The 5,739-nt window shown below is 40.3% G+C and overlaps 1 protein-coding gene across 1 annotated transcript in view; it reads left to right on the top strand.

Annotated features, from left to right (window-relative positions):
• LOC119423570 (TOX high mobility group box family member 3) overlaps positions 1–5,739 on the top strand; it is a gene marked incomplete at its 3' end in the record, with an annotated part of 72,333 nt that overhangs the window by 65,585 nt on the left and 1,009 nt on the right.

The following is a 5,739-nucleotide window of genomic DNA, read 5'->3' on the forward strand; positions in this document are numbered from 1 at the left end:
CATATAGCACATTGAAAAGTGGTGTTGCCTGCGGTAAATAACATTTTTTCACTTCTGTTACTTTGTATCTCATTAATTCAGTCAGACACATAGTGGTGAAAGACTTGTTTGGAGACATGCTGCTACAGTGTTTGAATACATAGACTGCAGAGAAATGTATCATCATCAGCTTGTATTGCTAATCATAATTAGTGTAGTGACTGATAACGACTTTGATTGGAAAATTATAGAGGATGAAAAAAAAGGTGTCTTTTGGTTGATCTTAAAGAGACAATCAGAGAGTCCGACTCAGCATCTGTGAGCAGGCTGGGAGAGGGTGGGCAGCATGGGTCTGATGGTCAGATGGTCAGTGTCAGCAGGCCTTTTGTTCTGCTCACATTGTATCTGTGCACTGAACGGGAAAACAACAAAAGAGCCAAATAAATCATTAAAATACAGAATCCCTCAGCTTCCACATCTGACTCCTTAGTCATCCTCGGCACAGAGCCGAACAACTGACCTCAGCAGGGAAGGAGGGGACAATTAGGTCACTTCACGATTGCATTACTCAAATGACATATTAATGTCACAGTGCCCTTCATGCGTTTCATCAGCGTTAGTTAATGATGAGGACGGGAAGAAAGGGGAGCAGAGGATATTGATTGCTTCATGTTTCTATGATGATATCGCTCCATGAAAAATATCTCTGTCTATCACACAAAGCAAGAGAAATGCTTTTTTTTCACCCATTTAAATGACCCCAGGCTCCATTTTAGGAGAAGTGTATTATTCTTGTAAATTATGTGTGTGGATAACAGTGTTTTGAAAATATATGTAACCTTTTTATTGCACAGTCCCATAACTCCAACCCTGGCTGTGAGATATTTGTACACACAGTGACCGCAGTACTGAGGGGTTATGGAATAACAAGGAGCTCCATGCATTATTAATGGGCTCTGCTGTGAATCTGTTCGGAATAATAACAACGATTTTCGCAGAGCCTCATTACTGTGTGTTTTTAAAGCATGTGTTTGGTATCCATGGACACCCCTCTCTCACATTCTCCTCTTCTCCCCTCTTTATTAGGATTCAGGTCAGGCGAGGCACTTGCTGTTTTTAATTTTCATTTCATCATAAGCACTTTAAGACTGTTGCCAGTGCTTATTTGCAGTTTTCCCGCAGACCTCTTCGCTCGGGCTTCTGACAGGACAGATGCTGCAATTAATCACGGCAGAGAAATGGGAATCATTTCCATGTCGAGCTGAAAAGCCAATCACTGCGGCAGCAGTGGAGTCAGGCCTCGACTTCAACTTACAAATGCTTTCTTCAGACGAGCTGATTGAAAACAAGCTCACATGTGAACATTTGGTCAAGCCGCCGTCACAGAAACTTCAGAGAAAAAAAAAAAATCCTAATTTGTAATTACCAATAACTTGTTTAAAATCTCGCAGCTGCTTTTGAAAAAGGTGGAAAACGTCTCCTGGCCAATGGATTTGCAGCTTATTGTAAAGATATGATAATTATTGTTTGCCTGCCTTCCCTCCCCCGCTCAGCGTATTATTCAAGGGAGCTCAGTAAACCCCCCGGGGATGTCTTGGAAATGAAGCGATTTCGAAGGGAGCAAGAAAGAAGCAGAATCCAATGGTGTGTTTGAATGGGCACTGTTTTTGAGACAAGTGTCCAGTTTCAACACAATTACATGAGATTCCATTCAAATCACTGAGAAATAGCTGTACTACAATAGAGCTGACATGAATGTTCACATTTTTCCTCCAAAGTATTATTATTTTTTTAAACATCCCTTTTTTATACCTTGTGAATAGCTTAGAATTACAGTTAGGTTTGTTTATATTGATTGATGATCGAGATGTGGAGGAAGTCGGGCTGCACCATATCAGGAAAACATGCAGCTGAGTTAATATTGCTGACCAGTGCAATATCAGTAGAAATGAAGCCACGGTTTTTCTAACTTTTATTCTGTTTCCATGAGGATCAACACGTTTACTGTTCTTTAGCAGCTCAACCTCTATTTAAACTGGCTGTGGGCAATTATGGCCCAACACATTGTCAGATGTGGGCAACTTAAGGCTCGAGAGCCAAAAGTGGCCCTTGGACGATCTCCATCAGGCCCCCAATATCCATAGTTAAAAAAAAAAAAAGTTTTTAAAATAAAGACTGATAAAATACCAGCAAATTATCAACAAGACAAGAGAATTTAAATTAAATATCTTATGCAAAACTTTTTTTAAAACATTTTTTTAAACATTTTTTGTCATTGTGTTTCCAGAACTAGACTGAACATTAGAAACACAAATATATAACTTTACTTTGCATATTTCCGCTAACATGTATAACACGTTAAGCTACCGTATATATAATATGATGTCACAAGAGCCAGTTTACAGATTATGCCTCATATTCCTTAAAGGATATTGGAAAGAGCCAACAATGTTCAGTCAGGTCATCTGGATGGGTTCATTTTTTAAGCTGAGATGTTTTGTCCTTCATCCAAAGGACTTCTTCAATATGAAGAGCCACCAACAAAACTGATTCCCATAACAACCTGGATTATTGAGCATGAACATTGGTGTTTTGAACCAATTTGGCATGACTGTCTCAGAGAAGTTGACAGGGGAGAGGGCGGGCCCCAGAGGCCAGTTTAGCATCAGCAAACTGGTTTTTTTTTTTCTACTATGGAATATGCTGTTTGTGAGAATCAGTTTTGTTTGGTGGCTCCTCAGATTGAAGAAGTCCTTTGGATGAAGGACAAAACGTCTCATCTTAAAAAAGAAACCATCCAGATGACCTGATTGAACATTGTTGGATTTTACCTGGATTATTGAGCATGAACTTTGGGGATATTGGAAATACATGTTTTATAAAGCATGCTAACTTGCTACAATAAAACAAAACCTGATAAAGATCTTATAGATTATCTGTCATAAAGAACATGTATTTTTCAATTTTCTATGCGTCACTTTGATAGCTTTAAATATCTTGATGTGGCCCTTTGAAAGAAAAAAAGAAACGTTGCTCATCTCTGCATTATTGGCATACAGGTTGTGTCTGTGATTTAGTGCAATCCTTTAACGTATTGATATTGCACACAGTGATAGTGTGATATACTGTGCAAAAACCCTTCATTGAAAAGATGGCTTCAAAGAAACCAATTTCTCCAAATAAATATTTGACTGATAGTTTAATTTTCAACAGAGACACAAAGAAATATATAATACTTCATACAAAATTTATGGCTACGATCATATTAGTGATGGAATGCCTCTGGAATTGTCTTCATGGCTGAGCAAAAACTCCCAACAATAAATTTCCTATCATGAGCTGCAAACAATCTTTGAGGAAAACTTCATACCAAATATGCATTTATCCTATAGACAGTTCTCATATACAGTTGGTTTGTAAGCAAAATACAAACAAAATTAACTGCTGCTATTGTAACTCATAAAAAAGTATAAAAGAGCAGAAATGCACTATGTGATACAGCAATCCACAGGTCATTTAACAATGTTTTAATTAAAGCCTCACATATTAAAACTTTACAACATGTGATATGAAAAATGTACAACTCCGTTTTTTTTGTTGTTGTTTTTTTTAAACTCCGCTAGGGACTTCTGTACAGCTGGCAAAAAATACCTCCAATAACTTTTTTTAGTTTGCTTTGGCAGTGCAACAAACTGGCTCTGCTATTTTTCTATTTTCTTTTTTTTTTTTCTTAAACAATGACAGCATCAACAAGCAGAGTGAAAATTCATAAATCCCCAAAGCATCTCCCTCAATTCAGATTTTTCATTTTTAATTTACCATAAAATATCCCTTTTGTTACACAAAATAAAAACATAATTTAATTGTTAAACATCTGACATAAAAACAAAGTATTTTTGGGTGGGAGGGCAAAGTGGGCGAGACTGCCGGTTACACATTTTTGGGCAAATGATCTTGAAATATGAGATGTCGTCCCTCTCCTCTCTACAAAACCTGTACAGCAGATCACAGCTCCGGTTTGATGTTGCTATGACGTGAATGATTTATGGCAGTTTCTGTCTCAGTCTGTTCAGTCATTCATCCATATAACTGTGTCCAAAGACCTTTTATGTCCAGTTCTCTATCGTCTAAGACATTGTCTGCATTTTTGACATGGTTTGACTCCGTCTTCAGATATCACTGAGCCTTCACAGTGTGTGGATTTGAACAGTTACTTCTGTAACAATGATGGAGGAAAGAAAGTCTTCTATATATTGGACAGTGTGGTAACAAAGACTGCTGTGTGGGGGTTCAGCTCAGGCAATAAATGTAAAAAAAATCCAAATGTTCTGACATACTGGCCTCATAAATAAAGCTTTATTGTTAAATAAAAGAGAGAAAGATAAATATCTTTCAGCATTTTTTGTGCCCAGTCAGTTAAAATTAACAACTGAGAGACTCACCAACAAACAAGCTGCTGTCATTTCTCAGCGTTATTCATGAACTTAAACCCAGCTCAAACGTCCACCACCCCCCTCATTCCTGTACACGTATGTGCATATCTGTCTACAATAATGGACAAGTTCTTTGTATAACATTCTAAATCTGACACACTTCTTAAGTGCAACTTAGAAAAGCAACATGGGATGATGCTTTTATTCTATTCCTGTTCTTTGAGATAGGATTTCCATTTGGCTCAGTAAATGCTGACCTGGGACAGGACCTGGGCATGGGCCTGGATTTGGGAAGGGTGTGGTTGCTGCTGCTGTGGAGCTGGCTGAGGACTGCCAAGAGATGCAGAGCCTCCTACTGAGTGGGGGGTACCGGGAGAGTGCTGGGGTGGGGAACACTGGGATTGGTGCTGCTGCTGCTGCTGCTGCTGCTGCTGCTGTTGCTGTTGTTGCTGGAGATGCTGAATCTGCTGCTGATGCAGTTGATGCTGCATCTGCATGTGCTGCATCTGCATGTGCTGCTGCTGCTGCTGCTGCTGTTGCTGCTGCTGCATGTGGTGCTGCTGCAGTTGTTGCTGAAGGTGGTGCTGAAAATGCTGATGCTGCATCTGCTGCTGGATTTGTTGGTGATGCATCTGCTGCTGCTGCATCTGATGATGCTGGAGTTGTTGTTGCATCTGCTGCTGTTGCTGCTGCTGCTGCTGGAGCTGCTGCATGGCATGCTGTTGCACCGATTGCATGGGTGGACTCATCTGTGACACCGCTGTGGACTGAGCACCTGCCACCATGGCTCCTCCAGTACCCATCTGGCCAAGCATTTGTGGTGGCATCCCGGAGGACATGTTCTGGTGGGAAACTGTAACAGAGGTCACAATCTGGCTGCCCCCCAGTCTCATCTGCAGAGGTTTTGGGGCAATGGCTCGTGGCAGAGCTTGTTGGAGGGCTTGCGAGGCTGATGGCATGTTGGGGTGCTGGTTGAGGGGTGAGGGCAGCACCAGGCCTGGGGACAAGCTGGTGGAGGCCAGGGTCTGTTGAACTGTTCGAATTGTCTGGGCCTCTGCTGATTCTGCTGCAGCCTGGATAGAAAGAAAAACTTTTTTAAAGAAATGCATTCTTCTCAAAAAAAAAAAAAAAAAAGACTACAGTAGTCCCTCACTACTTCACTGTTAGTTTTTTGAGGACTCTCTCTATGGTGGTTTTTCAAAGTAAGATTGGACATGACACACAATTGGCTGATTGATGAATGAGCCACACGATAGGTAGGGAATTTTTATTTAAAATACATTATTTTAAATTATTTAGCACCTGTGTGCAGCCCACAGCTGCAGGA

Source organism: Nematolebias whitei, chromosome 2 (genome assembly GCF_014905685.2).
Source record: "Nematolebias whitei isolate Nwh7 chromosome 2, NemWhi1, whole genome shotgun sequence".
Taxonomy (NCBI): Eukaryota; Metazoa; Chordata; class Actinopteri; order Cyprinodontiformes; family Rivulidae; genus Nematolebias; species Nematolebias whitei.